Genomic DNA, 18,703 nt, shown 5'->3' with positions numbered 1-18,703 from the left:
GGCGCCGGCGTCCCGGCCGGCCGTTCTGTATCTATAAGACAGTCGACGGTTCGGTCGAGTAGATCGGTGCAGCTCGCGTCTGTGGCTATTCTACGATGTCGGTCGAGAAGCAGTCACGGGCGCCTCGAGACTTCGGTCTTGATTGTTTCGTACCGTGCTTCGTATCGGATTATTCTCTATTCTCTTGTCTACTTTTTTAAATGGAACCACCCTTTTTTAAACACCTACAATGATAGTCCCTTTCATTAGGAATTCAGTGACTATAATTAGTCCAAGGTCATTCAAGGTCAAGGACAGAAAAAACGTGTAAAACTAAAATATGGAAGCAGAATGCCTGTACTTTATAAATATTCGAAATGGTGACCGTCTGCGTCGATACATTGTTGTAAACGAGCTCTGAAGGAATGTTGAACTCTGATAAGTGTATCCGACGTGATATTCGTACATGCTGTGATGATACGCTGACGCATATCTTCAACTGTTGTTGGAGCACCCGTGTACACGGTCTCTTTTAGCAGACCCCATAAAAAGAAATCCAGGGGATTTAAATCAGGCGAACGTGCTGGCCATGAAACTGTTCCGCCTCGTCCAATCCATCGGTTTGCATATCGAGAATCCAACGTTTCTCTTGCTACTCGTGCATAATGAGCAGGACAACCGTCATGTTGGTACCACATATCGTAGCGATTTTGTAAAGGGACATCTTCTAACAAAATTGGCAGATCTTATTACAACAATTGAGCGTATTTCTGTCCCGTCATCATTCCGTTAACGAAATATGGTCCAATTACTTTGTCGTTCAAAATACCACACCACACGTTTACGCTCCATTGTCTTTGATGATCAATTTCTCGCAGCCAGTGCGGATTATCCACAGACCAATAATGGGCGTTCCGTAGATTAATTGAGCCATGATTAGTAAATGTTGCTTCGTCCGTAAACAAGACATTAGAAAAAAATGAATGATTTTGAAGCAATCCCCATTGACAAAAGTTAATTCTATTTTGAAAATCATTCCCGTGCAATTCTTGATGGAGCGATATGTGGAACGGATGAAATTTATGTCGGGCCAGAATTCGTATTACGCTACTTTGACTTATGCCTGCTTCCCGGGCAATTTTTCTCGTACTCACGTGAGGATTGACAGCTATAGCTGCTAAAATATTAATTTCATTGTCTTCATTAGTCGTGGGATTCTTCCGTTTGTACTGTCTTGCATGTACACTTCCAGTACTTCGAAACAACCTGTACGTATTAGTGAAAGTATGTCTAGAAGGAGTGTTTCGCTCGGGGTACCTTTCTTCATAAAGTAGTCGGGCCTGCACTGCATTTTTTCTACATTCACAGTAAATCGTGATCATATCACACTTTTCAGTCATCGAATATAACATAGTGGAATCGCGTTTGGAAACATACTGATAGTAAATAAGAATGCTGAATAACATTGAAGGACCTTAGTATGTTTACTTTAACTACGACCATAGTATGTTTACTATTTCCTACAAGTCTCAACCGTGATAAACGTATTCTGCTTCGATTCTCTGCGGTCGAGTCGGTCGGTGCAGCGCGCGCCTGTGGTTATTCTACGATGTCGGTCGAGAAGCAGTCACGGGCGCCTCGAGACTTCGGTTTTGACTGTTTCGTACCGTGCTTCGTATCGGATTATTCTCTACACAGCAATGCCACGGGTCGGTGTCCTAGACTGAATGGCCCTTATGTGGCGAGCCTCCCTAGTGGAGGTTTGTGACTTGTATTCACTTTTGTGTTTACTCGTACTAACTGAGTATCAACTCTTATGTCCGAGCAACTAAGATATTGAAAAAGAGAATATAAGAGAAAAAGAGAACATTTTAAGTCTTTTAAAGACAGAATAGATAGAGATGTGCGATGCACAAAATGTTTGCATACAGAGAGAAAAATTCGTTAAATAGTAGAGGTGTTCTATTTCGATTATGCCTAGCGCGATCGGAAGAACATGTTTTCTCGCAGTCCAGCATGCGTCCTGTCCGCGCTTCATCGGCACTTGTGTCGATTTTGTCCAGCGCAGTGGTTACGTGCTTCCGCGATCGATGTTCAGCGTGAGCTATACGCGCTTCCACGATTAGGTAAACCATGTTATTATATATGAAACGAATGTATGAAACTTGTTTCAATAGGTATTATTTATAAGAAAGTTGGAACAAGTAAAATATCTGAACAAGATAGGTATTGATAAGAGTCTTGTTCAAGATATACGTATAAAATTGAGAAACCGAGAACGCACAGAGGTATATTTGAAAAGGAATTTGTTCGAGGTTGAATATTTATAGAGAAGATATATGTATGTTCGAAATCGCTGCAGGCGTTACCGAGAATCTCGGTAACGCAAACATCATTTCTCTCGCCATATAGTTTTTGCGACCTAATCCGCAGACGAGCGGCCTCGGTGCGACCGTGTCTCGGCGTTGATTCCCTTCGCTGCAGGTCGCTGTGCGGGTACGAGATGTCCATGTCGGCTCTCGCAGGCCTCCAGGGTGCGGATCGTCGTTTCCAGGAACTCCAGCAGCTCGGAGAGCGTGGGTGGATCCGTGCTGCTCCCCAACGATGTCTCCCAGTGCTTCAGGGTCTCTGCGTCCAGGCGCCGGACGACGTGTTGGACCATCCAGTGGGCCTTGTCGTCGACGGGAACGTCAAAGCCGTTCAACACTGATGCCACGTTGCAGCTGGTGTCGAGGACCCGCTTCAATCCCCCGGCGGTGTGTGTGGTGCAGGCGGGCGTCTCGTAAAGGATGTCGAATTGGGCATCGACAAGGAGCCGGCGGTTCTCGTACCTGTGCGCCAGCAGCTCCCATGCCCGATGAAAATTATCAGCCGACATCGGGATGCGATGGATCAGCAATGCGGCTTCTCCGCTGAGGCTGGCGGACAGGTAGTGGAATTTCTCGGCGTCACTCCACGTCCACTCGCTGTACTGACCCGAGAAGGCCGGTAAGTCGATGCGCGGGAGCGAGGACCGTGCCCTGGGTCCGGACGCTGCAGGAGGCGGGATGCTCGGCGATGCAGGGGTTGACGTGGGTGCGAGGCGCGCCAGTGCGTCGAGTAGCTGCCCCTTCTGCAGCGAGTAGGCCTGTTCGCCTTCCGTGAAGATGTCCAGGGTGAAGTAATCGCTCTGTTGGTCCTCGGGGGTGGCCGTGGATCGAATTCGGCCGTCGTGCTCCTCGAACTGCTGCCATCTTTTCTCCAGGGTGGCCAGAGTGCTCTGGAGGAGTCCGATGGTGAGGTTCGCCTTTCCTTGCTTCTGCAGGTTGTCGCCGGTGCGAGCCATGCGCCCGAACAACACGTGTTGATTCGCGACGAGTGCGTCCATGACGATGGAGTGATACGGTGGTGAGAGAATGAGTTTGGGAATTTATAGGAGATGGTACGTAAAGAAATCCGGATCGAAGGACCAATAATGTTTGGAACTATAGCGAGAGGAAAGAGGTATAGGATGCGATAGAGACAGGTGTAGAAAGTAGCAGTGGACTGTATGAAATAACAAAATAATATATTAATAGAAAGTGGGGAATGTACAAGAGAAGAGGTGAAAACAGACAGGTGAAGATGCGACGCACAAATCGTGAAGCGCACGATTTGGGAGATGATAGAGTCGTGAAGCGCACGAGAAAACGAAAATTGAGCGAGACTAGGATCGAGCGATCGAGAATGCCAAAAGACCCCGTTTAGCGGTTATCGCGGGTTATTTATACTGTGCGTGGCCGCCGGCGGCGGAAGGAATAAGGAGTGGGGTTTTTGAAAATGACAAAGGATTTGGCAGTGTCGAACGTTAGCTAGAGCACGAGGGCAATGCCCTAACGGCCGCTACTGCACAGGAAACAAGGACGGTGGGTGACGGATTTGATATTTTGGAATATGGGAACGGTGGCTCACGCGACAAGTAAACGTTTAGACGTAAACACAAAGTTTACGTCTGAGTGCGTTCACCCGGTCTCGGCGCCGAGCTCGATCAGCTGGCTATTGTCAACGCCGAGACACGGTCGCACCGAGGCCGCTCGTCTGCGGATTAGGTCGCAAAAACTATATGGCGAGAGAAATGATGTTTGCGTTACCAAGATTCTCGGTAACGCCTGCAGCGATTTCGAACAATGTATCTCGTGCAAAAGGTTCTCTAAGAATTTGCACGAGTATAAAATATATATATATATATATGTAAGGAGTGCGCTCCTTAATTGATTTAAATCTTCCCGCTCAATACAGTGAGTCGATAAGTAAGGGCCCGCAGTAGCGGCAGAGAAATAAAAACAATGATTCGGCAGACACGTGTGAAGATTGCCAATTTAATAATCTCCAACGAGTTATTCCTTTTATAATAGAGTGAATGGTTCATACGAGGAACAAGATTGCGAAGAACAAACTTTGAATGTTGTTTCTTGTATTTTTACAGGTTTGTAACCATTGTAAATAGTTTAGGCAAATAGTTTAATTAATAAAAACTCTTGTATTTTTACAGTGAAACTTTTCTGTTTGTTATTCTCTACAATCCTTGGACGTTCAACAAATAATTCAATCACACATTACATATATATATGATTGGAAGAAAAAGTGTCGTCGACCGGTCTCGCAGAGAGCTGGCGGCGAAGACATTCGAACAATTGTCGAAGCTCCCTGGTTGATCCTGTCAGTAGTCATATGCTTGTCTCAAAGATTAAGCCATGCATGTCTCAGTACGTACCTCATTAAGGTGAAACCGCGAATGGCTCATTAAATCAGTTATGGTTTCTTAGATGGTACCCACATTTACGTGGATAACTGTGGTAATTCTAGAGCTAATACATGCAAAACAGAATTCCGACCAGAGATGGTAGGAACGCTTTCATTAGATCAAAACCAATCGGTGTCGGGCGTCTACGCTCGTCCATCGTTTGCTTTGGTGACTCTGAATAACTTTGTGCTGATCGCATGGTCTACTAGCACCGGCGACGCATCTTTCAAATGTCTGCCTTATCAACTGTCGATGGTAGATTCTGCGCCTACCATGGTTGTAACGGGTAACGGGGAATCAGGGTTCGATTCCGGAGAGGGAGCCTGAGAAACGGCTACCACATCCAAGGAAGGCAGCAGGCGCGCAAATTACCCACTCCCGGCACGGGGAGGTAGTGACGAAAAATAACGATACGGGACTCATCCGAGGCCCCGTAATCGGAACGAGTACACTTTAAATCCTTTAACGAGGATCCATTGGAGGGCAAGTCTGGTGCCAGCAGCCGCGGTAATTCCAGCTCCAATAGCGTATATTAAAGTTGTTGCGGTTAAAAAGCTCGTAGTTGAATCTGTGTGTCACAGTGTCGGTTCACCGCTCGCGATGTTTAACTGGCCTTATGTGGTACGTCCTACCGGTGGGCTTGCTCTTCACGGGGCGGTCCAAGTAATATCCCATCGTGGTGCTTTTCACTGAGTGTCGAGGTGGGCCGGTACGTTTACTTCGAACAAATTAGAGTGCTCAAAGCAGGCTATCTTCGCCTGAATACTGTGTGCATGGAATAATGGAATAGGACCTCAGTTCTATTTTGTTGGTTTTCGGAACCCCGAGGTATTGATTAATAGGGACAGATGGGGGCATTCGTATTGTGACGTTAGAGGTGAAATTCTTGGATCGTCGCAAGACGGACAGAAGCGAAAGCATTTGCCAAAAATGTTTTCATTAATCAAGAACGAAAGTTAGAGGTTCGAAGGCGATCAGATATCGCCCTAGTTCTAACCATAAACGATGCCAGCTAGCGATCCGCCGAAGTTCCTACGATGACTCGGCGGGCAGCTTCCGGGAAAACAAAGCTTTTGGGTTCCGAGGGAAATATGGTTGCAAAGCTGAAACTTAAAGGAATTGACGGAAGGGCACCACCAGGAGTGGAGCCTGCGGCTTAATTTGACTCAACACGGGAAACCTCACCAGGCCCGGACACCGGAAGGATTGACAGATTGATAGCTCTTTCTTGATTCGGTGGGTGGTGGTGCATGTCCGTTCTTAGTTGGTGGAGCGATTTGTCTGGTTAATTCCGATAACGAACGAAACTCTAGCCTGCTAAGTAGACGTAACTTATGGTATCTCGAAGGCCCCCGGCTTCTGTCGGTGGGTGTTTACTACCAACGTGCAAACAAATCTTCTTAGAGGGACAGGCGGCTTCTAGCCGCACGAGATTGAGCAATAACAGGTATGTGATGCCCTTAGATGTTCTGGGCCGCACGCGCGCTACACTGAAGGAATCAGCGTGTTTTCCCTGGCAGAAAGGCCCGGGTAACCGGTTGAACCTCCTTCGTGCTAGGGATTGGGGCTTGCAATTATTCCCCATGAACGAGGAATTCCCAGTAAGCGCGAGTCATAAGCTCGCGTTGATTACGTCCCTGCCCTTTGTGCACACCGCCCGTCGCTACTACCGATTGAATGATTTAGTGATGACTTCGTACTAGTACGCGGCAATGTTTCGGCATTGCCGATGTTGCCGGGAAGATGACCAAACTTGATCATTTAGAGGAAGTAAAAGTCGCAAGAAGGTTTCCGTAGGTGAACCTGCGGAAGGATCATTACAAATTAAACATCTGCCAGATCCATGAATATATATATGTCGGGGCGAGGCGCAGCGACGTAGCCCGATGGCAACGACGTGTAATGCTCGTTGTAATATTCTCTTATAACATTTGTTTTATTGTTTTATTTCTTTGCGGATTGCGGAAAGAGAGATGCGAGATAGGGTTCCGTGGAAATATGGCCTGGAGCCCTGTTGAACGTGACCACGGGTGGCGGAATAGCGTCTTTGTATTTTTGAGAATAGTTTCTGTATTTTTGTTGTCGTGTACATCTCTGTACACGCTCCTGATAGCCTGAGCGAATTTGAGTCGTAACAGGCCATGCTCGGTTTCCAGAGCAATATCAAGAAGCGATCGGCGTTGCGTTGTTTGTTTTGAATGCTCGTGGCATTCTTCTCGTAACCTCGTACGGAGTCGCATCGCATTTTTTTGGAGTCAGATACGCATCGGAGAGACATAAAAGTAAAGACGTAGATATTCTGAGTGACCCGTGGACTCGTTAACGTGTCTCTCAGTCCTTTGCGAGATTTTATATTGTTTAAAGTGTGATCGAGTTGTGCCTCCGCGGTGGAATTTGTTCGTGTGATTGTGAACCGATCGTGTGAACAGAGCAATGAGCGCACCGTTTGAAAATACTGCCGACCAGCCTCCGACATCAGAAGTGGGATTCTTGCGGGAAAACTCAGCTCCGCAAGTCTCCACGCCAGAGAACGATGGGACAAACTGGAAACTAATGTTCGAGATGCTATTGGGACGGATGCAAGGTCCAACAGTGATGCAATCAATACCAACAACAACCCCGATATTTTTACCAGAGTTTGATCCGGACAATGGAGATTACAGTGCAAAATCTTGGTGCAGAACTGTAGATGTTTGCCTCGCGGAGCGGCCGATACAAGGCAGCGAATTGATTATGGCATTAAGTAGAGCACTGAAAGGTGGCGCATCCGCGTGGTTGTCACAAGTTAATTACGCGGGAATGAACTGGAAAGAATTCAGAGAAATCTTCCTGGCGCAATACGATACCGTCGAAACCCCTGCTGGAGCAATGATGAGGATCAACGCGGGAAAACCGAGAGAAGGCGAGTGCATGTCTTCATATGCAAACCGAGTACTGGCAGCATTCACGAATTTGTACGCATCAATGTCAATGGAACAAATTGTTGTTGCTTCAACATTGACACATTGTGTACAGTTAGATCCTCGGCTGCAGCGACTTGCGTTCACAGCAAATATTAATACACGGGCTTCATTACAAAAAGAGCTCATGGCCTTCGACTTCCGTAAGCGGCCAGCTACCACCGACGGAAGAGACTCAAAATCGTCGGACAGCAAGAAGTCGAGGAGTGTTCTAACATGTTTTACATGTGGCAAGATAGGACATAAAGCTGCGGACTGTTGTCGACGCCAAGGAGCTATGAAGGTGTTGGGACCTAAGCCTGGTACGAGCGAAAGCAACCGGAAACCACCGAAAAAGCCGGTTACCTGCTTTAAGTGCGGAGAGGACGGCCATATTGCCCCGCAGTGTAAGAAGGAGGATAGAAAAACACATCCGAGGACATTCACGGAACGCCGGATCAACTTGCGCAGTATCGCGCCGATAACTGCAAAACTTACGGAGTCGGGTGAGATCTATAAGTTTTGCTTTGATACGGGTGCAGAATGCTCTTTGATAAAAGAATCTGTAGCAAATAAATTTTCCGGTAAGCGATTTGAATGCTTAACAAGGTTAATTGGTCTTGGCAACGGTAACGTGTTGAGTAGCTTACAGATACTGTCCCAGGTGATCATACAAGATCACAGTGTTGAAATTCTTTTTCAAGTTGTGCCGGATGAACACTTGAGTAGTGGTACTTTGATTGGTCGTGACTTAATCATGCGAGGGTTTTCTGTTGAAATTTCGGCGAATAACTTTATTTTAAAGCGGGAAAGAATAATAAATATTTGTGATGTTGGCAAAAAGATCGATAATTTTAATTGTATTGACACATATATAGTCGGCTCAGATAAAGAATTACTAATTGAATTATTGAACAAATTTTCGGAATCATTTGTTATCGGTACACCTACGGGTAGGGTAAATTCGGGAGAGTTACAAATAAGGTTAATGGACCCAAATCGTACTGTGCAACGACGACCATATCGACTTAGCCTTGATGAGAGGCAAATCGTAAGGGACAAAATCGACGAGCTCTTGTCGGCTGGAATAATTAGACATAGTTGTTCTCCGTTTGCCAGTACCATAATTCTTGTAAGTAAGAAAGATGGCTCTGATCGTCTATGTGTTGATTATCGAGAGCTTAACAGTAATACAGTTCCCGATAGGTACCCCTTACCGCTCATAAGCGACCAAATCCAGCGGTTAAGCGGATCACAATACTTCACGACATTAGATATGGCGTCGGGTTTTCATCAAATCCCTATCCATAAAGACTCGATAGAGAAGACTGCATTTGTTACTCCGGATGGTCAATACGAATATTTGTCCATGCCCTTCGGACTACGTAATGCACCTTCAGTATTCCAGAGAGCCATAAATCAAGCCCTTTCTGGACTAGTAAACACATTTGTAGTATGCTACCTGGACGACATCATGATTCCGGCTGAATCTATACAGCAGTCTTTAGAGAGGTTACAATTAGTGTTGGAAAGATTAAAATTAGCCGGTTTCTCACTCAATTTGAATAAATGTGCATTTCTAAAATCGCGTGTGGAATATTTGGGCTTTGAAGTGACCGCGGGGAAAATCAGGCCAAACCCACGGAAAATAAAAGCGTTAACGGAATCTTCTCCTCCTTCAACGGTGACACAGCTGAGGCAATTTATTGGCCTTGCTTCTTATTTTAGGCAGTTTATACCTAAGTTTTCTCGGGTCATTTCCCTGTTATACAAATTGACTACGGGAAAAGGAAAGATAGAGTGGAAACCGCAGCACGAAAAGATCCGGCAGGACATTATAGGCAAATTAACAAATGAACCGGTATTAATGTTATTCAACCCGTCATATCCAATTGAACTACACACTGACGCGAGCTCGGATGGCTACGGTGCTGTTTTAATACAAAAAGTAGACAATAAATCTCATGTGGTTGCATACTACAGTAAGAGAACCACTGACGCTGAATCGCGATATCACTCATATGAGTTGGAGACGTTAGCGGTAGTTAATGCCATAAAGCATTTTCGACACTTTTTGCAAGGAAGACAATTTCTAGTTGTCACTGACTGCAACTCGCTTAAAGCCTCGCGTACAAAAATTGATCTCACACCGCGGGTACACAGATGGTGGGCATTTCTTCAGGCATACGATTTTGATATAATATACCGAGAAGGAAAGCGCATGAGTCATGCGGATTTCTTCTCGCGAAACCCTTTACCGATCAAGAACAGTCACAAACGGGTCGAAGAGAAGCGGGTTAATTTGGCTGAAATATCAGAAAATTGGTTACAGGGTGAGCAAAGACGAGATGACGAATTAAATAAAATTATTTCTCAATTGGAAAACAATGAAATGGACCCTGATACTGCTAAAACATATTTGCTGAAATCCGGAGTTTTGCGTAGGAAAATACAACGTAATAATCGTAGCCAATATTTACCCATAGTTCCGCTACATTTTCGATGGTCCGTAATTAATAATATTCACGAGTCTATTATGCATCTTGGTTGGAACAAAACATTAGAAAAGGTTTATCAACATTACTGGTTTCCTAATATGTCTAAGTACGTTCGTAAATTTGTCGAAAATTGTGTCACGTGTAAATTATTAAAGTCTCACTCAGGTAAAGTGCAAGCTGAATTGCATTCCATCCCAAAGGTGAGTATACCGTGGCATACGATTCATGTCGATGCTACGGGAAAACTTAGTGGCAAAAATAACCTAAAGGAATACGTATTTGTGTTTATCGACGCACTCACTAAATTTGTAATTTTACGACATACCACAAATATAGACGCAACAAGTTCTATTACAGCATTGAATTATTGTGTAAATCTATTTGGGGCACCGTCTAGAATCATTGCCGACCAGAGCAGATGCTTTGCGAATAATAACTTTCGTGACTTCTGCAAGACCCACAATATTGACCTGCACCTAATTGCTACGGGTACGTGTCGTGCTAATGGTCAGGTAGAAAGAATAATGAGCACTCTTAAAAATATGCTTACAGCGGTAGAATTAAATAATGAAAAGTCTTGGCAAGAGTCTCTTGAAGATGTCCAACTTGCATTGAATTGTACAATGAATCGTATAACTAAGCACAGCCCTTTAGAATTACTTATAGGTAAAGTTGCCAGGCCAATATCTTTGTCAGTTATTAATGATGAGGATGAAGAACTCGATCTTTCGGATATCAGAGAGCAAGCGACCCAAGCGATCGATCAAAATGCTGTGCAAGACAAAACTCGATTCGATAGTAGTAAGGCAAAAATTATTAAATTTTCGGTCGGCAATTACGTCCTTATAGAAAATCACGAACGAAATCAAACGAAATTAGATGCTAAATTTCGCGGTCCGTATAAAATAATCGAAGTTTTGCCTAATGACAGATACCGTTTGAAGCCCGTAAATGGCAATAGAATACTTAAATATGCTCACGAGCGATTGAGATTGATGCCTGATAGTTCTGTTCCCATGGAGCTTGATATGTGCAATCATTGTAGTGACGTTGAATTGGCAGAATGTGCCAGTGTCGGGGATGACAACAGTGAGGAAAGAAACATGTGAAAAATCCATGCGTCGTGCTTATTAGTCGTAAGCCATTATTCCCAAACCCAGTTTAGCTGGTAAAGGAGGCGGGGCGATGTAACGGCAGACGATGGATGTTTTGGGTCATGTTGATGACTGAGATGTGTGACCACATGGTTGGTTGAGAGTCACATGAGTTGACTGTGATATGTGTGACCAAATGGTTGGTCGAGAGTCATATGAGTTGACTGTGATATGTGTGACCAAATGGTTGGTCGAGAGTCATATGAGTTGACTGTGATATGTGTGACCACATGGTTGGTCGGCTGCCACATGAGTTGGCTTTGTTCCTTTTCTTTTACTGTGTCCAGTAGTGGATACAGTAAATATTTGGTATTGTTGACTTGAGCTCACTGTGCGTCAGAACTGCTTGGCTGAATTGTTTCACTTTGTGATACCGAATTATTTGATTATGGTTTATCGGGAATTGGTTTTCTTGTATGGTGCTTTGGCATAGATCATATGGCGAACACGGCAATCAGAACTCAATCAATATTTTGTCAGAATGGACGAACGGGAAACATAGATGATATTTCTTTTACAGACGATATATAAAGTCATTGTAATTGCACACGAGGACGTGTGACAGTCAGGAGGGCCGTGTCGGGGCGAGGCGCAGCGACGTAGCCCGATGGCAACGACGTGTAATGCTCGTTGTAATATTCTCTTATAACATTTGTTTTATTGTTTTATTTCTTTGCGGATTGCGGAAAGAGAGATGCGAGATAGGGTTCCGTGGAAATATGGCCTGGAGCCCTGTTGAACGTGACCACGGTTGGCGAAATAGCGTCTTTGTATTTTTGAGAATAGTTTCTGTATTTTTGTTGTCGTGTACATCTCTCTACACGCTCCTGATAGCCTGAGCGAATTTGAGTCGTAACAGGCCATGCTCGGTTTCCAGAGCAATATCAAGAAGCGATCGGCGTTGCGTTGTTTGTTTTGAATGCTCGTGGCATTCTTCTCGTAACCTCGTACGGAGTCGCATCGCATTTTTTGGAGTCAGATACGCATCGGAGAGACATAAAAGTAAAGACGTAGATATTCTGAGTGACCCGTGGACTCGTTAACGTGTCTCTCAGTCCTTTGCGAGATTTTATATTGTTTAAAGTGTGATCGAGTTGTGCCTCCGCGGTGGAATTTGTTCGTGTGATTGTGAACCGATCGTGTGAACAGAGCAATGAGCGCACCGTTTGAAAATACTGCCGACCAGCCTCCGACATATATTTATACAAAAATGCTTTCAAAGCACACAGAAAAGACCAACCGGAGAGTACAAGGATATTATAAAAGGAATTCACTCTCCTGTGTAATCATCGTATGATGAGAAAATAAATGATGAGAAAATAAAGAGTAGGGGATGTGTATAGCGACGAACTACTCCCCATGCAACGGCTTACGTGTGGAGGTCGTCGCGCTTACTTTACACGGAGTACATAGTTACTAAACGCGTACGATTCTCCCGTCCGTTCGCGCAACGTTGTTGGCCAAAATTAAGGCGCAGAGAGCCCGCCAGACCATTTGTGCACAAACACGGCAATATAATATATGCCCTCTTTCGACAATGGGACGAAAGATCTCAATGAGAATGACACTCGAGGAAACAGACGGTGCTTGTGTGTAGGTGGAGCATCACATTGTTTACTTGTATTGGGGAGTGAGAGCGAAGAACTGTATCTCGGGTCTTCGGGAATCGTCACCGACGTTCACATTGTAAACTCGAACGATCGATACGGAACGGTTTCCCGTCGGACGCTGCATGTTATAGCTTAACCACGAATATAGAAATACCCGTCGTTACGATTCGATGTTTTTCACCCGCCACCTGATGGATCGTGTTCTTTTTGATAAAAATACCTCGTGTCAAAGAGACGTGTATATTATAATATAAGCCTTTGGTCTGCCTGTGTGCAGGCTCTCGACAATTATATGGACAATTACGGTCGCAAGAACAGGGATGTAAGCGTCGATTCGAATCCACATATCGCGCTTCCTCGGTCTTCGCCTGTGATGTCCGAGAAACGTCCATTGGAAACGATGGTATTGTCTCTCCTCTAGAGAAAAAGAGGACAACAGGGTAGCCTGTGGAAAACTTGCGGTGAACGCGTTGTGTTCTTTCACGAACGTTGAGAAATAGAATGAGAGAAGGACCGGCTGTGAAGCTCGCTTTTAAAGCTGCGTGAGTCTGACACCCTACTCTGTGTGGCGATAGCGCACACACGAGCTTGGGACGAATGACCGCTGCCAGAGCCGGCTGTGAGTCCCGCTCTATTTATCGAGTTCGCGTATAACAGAGAGCACAAAACGTCGCCGCATGCGTGTTCGTTGACGATCATGTATATTCGAGAGGACCGGCTGTGAAGCTTGCTTTTCAAAGTTATGTGCGATGTTTGACACCCTACTCTCTGTGTGGCGATAATATACCGCTCACAAGAGCTTGGAACGAATGAGATAGCGCACGACCAGAGTCGGTTGTGAAGTCCGCTAGTATCGAATAATCGTTCTCCGTGCACAATTGGAAATGTGTTTAGAGAGGACCGGCTGCGTAGCTCGCGTAAAGCTATGTGCGATTCTGACACTCTACTCTCTGTGTGGCGATAGTATAGCGCACAAGAGCTTGGGACGAACGATCGCGCACGGCCAGAGACGGCTGTGAAGTCCGCTAGTTATCGAGTTCATTCTCCAATAAGAGAGGAGGAGAAGTGTCGGGATCCAGTATCGGGTTGTCTATGATCCCCGTCGTTTTCTGAATTCTCCTCCTGTGTTTTCCACTTTAAAGGTTTTTCAATGTATTTTCCGCCCGGCCGTCGGATACGTGTGCATTGCCTCGCGTACTCTGACGGTTTTCGTTTCTACGGATGATCGTGTCGTCCTTAAAAACGACGCCCGAATCTCCTTCGCGCACTGGTTGGAGCTTTCAGGTATCGGCGTTCTTATGAACCGCAGAACAAGAGACATAATTATATGTAGATTATAAATCAAATTATACGATTACCCTGAACGGTGGATCACTTGGCTTGTGGGTCGATGAAGAACGCAGCTAATTGCGCGTGAACGTGTGAACTGCGGGACACATGAACATCGACATTTCGAACGCACATTGCGGTCCACGGATACAATTCCTGGACCACGCCTGGCTGAGGGTCGTTTACGTAACCAAATACTGCTTGCGTTGCTCTTGTAAGTCCCCGCCGTCACTTACCTCTCCATGTCGAATTGTGGAGGGCGCAAAGAACGTTTCTGAGTCGGGTTGCAAAGATGCTACGTACGAGCGAACAATGGGCGTTTCGTCGGCGTTTGACACGGTTCTGTGAAAATCTAACAGTTTCGTAAGAAGAAGGAAAGAGAATGGACTGCATCACATTCGGACTTGCGTGAGTATTTTGCGGCGTCGTGAGTCGTATTTACAATACGACCGCCCGTAAACACCGCTCCGATGATCGAAATCTCTCTCTTCTCTCTGGAACGATTCGCATTGCGGAAGAAGCGTTTCACTATCGAACATTTTACGCACTCCCGACGTCGTCTAAATGATGCGTATATGAAAGGTGTAAGAGTCTCAAGAGACTACAGTGAAGGGACACAAATAAAGAAAGTGATATGGACACCCGTGTAAAATCTGTGTGCGACTGTGGTGTACAACGTAAGCCCCAGGCAGATATATAAAATAAAATACGTCTGTGCGTGTATGTGTGTCTCTCTACACATAATTGCGGCGGAGGGTTGTCGTTTCCAGCGACTTCGACAAACATATTCTTAGAGTTCGCGAGAGAGAGGTCTCTCGTTCTACGAACGCTTTGATGACTGATGGACATAGCAACATTTGGCATTGTGCGGGATGCGCACACGTACTTGTATCCGGTTGAATAATTTCCCCGTCGTCGGGTGTCCTCGCAAATCCGTTGCGGATTCCATCGCCATGTTCGTTGAATTGAATGACGACCGAGATCTCGTGTCTCTTTGGTTTGATCGATGATATCGCGTCGTGCAGCGTTTCTGTACCCCCGTGTGTCAAGTGTAGTAGAGAAACCCCACCGGGTGTTGAAAATATATATACTCCTCTATGGAGTGGCTTTCGAACATCGTTGTCACCAACGTGTTGTCACGCAGAGCACGAGAAGGTGAAGAAACAAACCTTTGTCGGTCCCCCCCCTGTCTTTTTTTTCTTCATTGTCGATCGCGAGACCACGCGATCTGTCGGTCGTCCAGTCCCCGGAAGTTCTTTTCGACGGACGTTAAAGTTAACCGGCTGATCGTCTAGCGAGAGTTTCCGATCGACGAACAAAATGAAGAAATCACTCTATATATTATATAGAGAAAAGGCACTTTGGTGTGGCGCATAAGACATATGGTTTTGTTTTATTTTTTTTTGTGCTCCTCTGTACGTTCTCATGTACTTTTAATGCTTTCGGTGAAATATACGAAACATTATTTTTCATGTTTGGCGACCTCACAGTAGGCGAGATTACCCGCTGAATTTAAGTATATTACTAAGCGGAGGAAAAGAAACTAACAAGGCTTTCCTTAGTAGCGGCGAGCGAACAGGAATGAGCCCAGCACTGAATCCCGCGGTTCCGCCGTTGGGAAATGTAGTGTTTAGGAGGGTCCATTTATCCCGTGACGTCGAACCGCGTCCAAGTCCATCTTGAATGGGGCCCTTTACCCGTAGAGGGTGCCAGGCCCGTAGCGACCGGTACGCGGTTCGGGAGGACCTCTCCTTAGAGTCGGGTTGCTTGAGAGTGCAGCCCTAAGTGGGTGGTAAACTCCATCTAAGGCTAAATATGACCACGAGACCGATAGCGAACAAGTACTGTGAGGGAAAGTTGAAAAGAACTTTGAAGAGAGAGTTCAAGAGTACGTGAAACCGTTTAGGGATAAACCTGAGAAACCCAAAAGATCGAATGGGGAGATTCATCGTCGACGAGGCTGGCTTCCGTTGGTGCGCAGATACCCCGTATGGGCCTTCGTGGTTTCCAGTGTGAGGGTACACCATCTTCGGCAAATGTTCCGGTCTCGTAGTCGTGCACTTCTCCCTTAGTAGAACGTCGCGACCCGTTGCGTGTTGGTCTACGGCCCGAGTTGATGCCTGTCGTGTCGCTACGTGCGCACACGGCAGACGCTCGATCGCCTGGCCGGCTGCGTGACGGTACTCTGACGGTATCGGGCCGCAACCAATCCATTCTCGAATGTGTGTGCGTTAGCCCCGCCGCAAGCTCGGTTACGGACCTGGTGCCGTCTTCGGGCCTAACCAGCTGTTAGCAGGCGGTGTCCTCGGACTGGCCAAGCTTCGAATTACCGGTCAGCGACGCTACTGCTTTGGGTACTCTCAGGACCCGTCTTGAAACACGGACGCAATGAAAGTGAAGGTCGTACCTTTGCGTCGACCAAGGGAGGATGGGCCGCGTTACGATGCGGCCTCGCACTCTCGGGGCGTCTCGCTCTCATTGCGAGGAGAGGCGCACCCAGAGCGTACACGTTGGGACTCGAACGATGGTGATCCGCTAAGGAGTGTGTAACAACTCACCTGCCGAAGCAACTAGCCCTGAAAATGGATGGCGCTGAAGCGTCGCGCCGATACTCCGCCGTCAGCGGCAAGTGGGGTTGGACGTTTGCGCTGTTTGCGTAAACGTCCTCCCTGAAGCTCTGACGAGTAGGAGGGTCGCGGCGGTGTGCGCAGAAGGGTATGGGCGTGAGCCTGCCTGGAGCCGCCGTCGGTGCAAATGTTGGTGGTAGTAGCAAATACTCCAGCGAGGCCCTGGAGGACTCACGTGGAGAAGGGTTTCGTGTGAACAGCCGTTGCACACGAGTCAGTCGATCCTAAGCCCTAAGAGAAATCCTATGTAGATGAGGTGTCCTAAGAGCAAATGTACAAACACGCACACCCATCGGGCGAAAGGGAATCCGCTTTCTATTCCGGAACCCGGCAGCAGAACCGCATACCATTCGGGCCCTCGTAAGAGTGTTCGTCGGGGTAACCCAAAATGACCTGGAGACGCCGTCGGGAGATGTGGGGAAAGTTTTCTTTTCTGTATAATCGTTCGAGTTCCCTGGAAACCTCTAGCAGGGAGATAGGGTTTGGAACGCGAAGAGCACCGCAGTTACGGCGGTGTCCGGATCTTCCCCTCGGACCTTGAAAATCCAGGAGAGGGCCACGTGGAGGTGTCCGCTGGTTCGTACCCATATCCGCATCAGGTCTCCAAGATAAAGAGCCTCTAGTCGATAGATTAATGTAGGTAAGGGAAGTCGGAAAATTGGATCCGTAACTTCGGAATAAGGATTGGCTCTGAGGAGCGGGGCGTGTCGGGCTTGGTCGGGAAGCAGGTCTGGCTGACGTGCCGGGCCTGGGCGAGGTGAACACATTGATGGAAATCCGAGCTCGGTTCCGTGCCTTGGCCTCTCGCGGATCTTCCTTGCTGCGAGGCTTCTGTCTAGAACGGTCGTCCTCTTCGGCCGCCATTCAACGCTCAGCTCAGAACTGGCACGGACTAGGGGAATCCGACTGTCTAATTAAAACAAAGCATTGCGATGGCCCCCACGGGTGTTGACGCAATGTGATTTCTGCCCAGTGCTGTAAATGCCAACGTGAAGAAATTAAAATAAGCGCGGGTAAACGGCGGGAGTAACTATGACTCCCGAACATCTGGAGTCATAGCTTGCGTTGCGGACTTCACCCTGAGGCGTTAGGCTCAACGTTGCCTTTCGCTTATGACAAATGGGGGTAGAGCAACCGTTTCCCAAGAGAGGCGTAAACGCCATGCGACGGGTTAAGGCGGTGGCCCCGCCGTGCATCCCCTCCCTAACTCCGTACGCGTACACGAGATTTGCAAGGGTACGGGAGGCCCGCTCTCATTTGTTAACAATGCAAAAATAGTACTGTTCTGTAGTCAAAATCGCTAGATAAAAGTTCAATCTAGGGTGGAAAGGTCCTCAGAAGTCCTACTTTTGCGTTTTTTAGCCGTAATTTAGGAAAGGTCCTACGAACTCCATACGAGCTCTGAATCTCTCGATATTTACGATAATGTCACTCGACAAGCAGTATGCTGCTGAATATTGCAAATTACGGCTAAAAAACGCAAAAGTAGGACTTCTGAGGACCTCTCCACCCTAGATTGAACTTTTATCTAGCGATTTTGACTACAGAACAGTACTATTTTTGCATTGTTAACAAATGAGAGCGGGCCTCCCGTACCCTTGCAAATCTCGTGTACGCGTACGGAGTTATGGAGGGGATGCACGGCGGGGCCACCGCCTTAAGGAGAGGCATTGCCGTGGAAGATCACCATTCATGTGACTATCCTGAGGGTTTAACGGGTAAGGTGGACCCACCGCCGAATCCCCCCGGCTGGGGTGAAATTCCCTGCCGGGCCGCGCGTCGCGGAAGCCGCAGACGTAAGAGCG

The 18,703-nt window shown here is 46.8% G+C and overlaps 1 long non-coding RNA gene and 2 other non-coding genes across 3 annotated transcripts in view; 2 read left to right on the top strand and 1 right to left on the bottom strand.

Moving 5' to 3' along the window:
• The window catches only part of LOC143363349 (uncharacterized), a 92,374-nt gene extending 74,441 nt beyond the window's left edge, over positions 1–17,933 (bottom strand). The window contains exon 1 of the long non-coding RNA XR_013083803.1: positions 16,830–17,933. This is a non-coding gene — a long non-coding RNA (uncharacterized LOC143363349). The remainder of the gene's footprint in view (positions 1–16,829) is intronic.
• On the top strand, positions 4,642–6,561 carry LOC143363351 (small subunit ribosomal RNA). Its single transcript, XR_013083805.1, has one exon. It is a non-coding gene; the product is annotated as a small subunit ribosomal RNA (ribosomal RNA).
• LOC143363350 (5.8S ribosomal RNA) lies at positions 14,298–14,452 on the top strand. The gene has a single exon (XR_013083804.1). It is a non-coding gene; the product is annotated as a 5.8S ribosomal RNA (ribosomal RNA).
• Positions 17,934–18,703: the final 770 nt, after the last annotated feature.

This window comes from Halictus rubicundus, unplaced genomic scaffold (assembly GCF_050948215.1).
Source record: "Halictus rubicundus isolate RS-2024b unplaced genomic scaffold, iyHalRubi1_principal scaffold0035, whole genome shotgun sequence".
NCBI classification, from domain to species: Eukaryota; Metazoa; Arthropoda; class Insecta; order Hymenoptera; family Halictidae; genus Halictus; species Halictus rubicundus.
The sequence above is the reverse complement of the archived record's forward strand: the minus strand, read 5'-3'. Positions and strand labels throughout refer to the sequence as shown.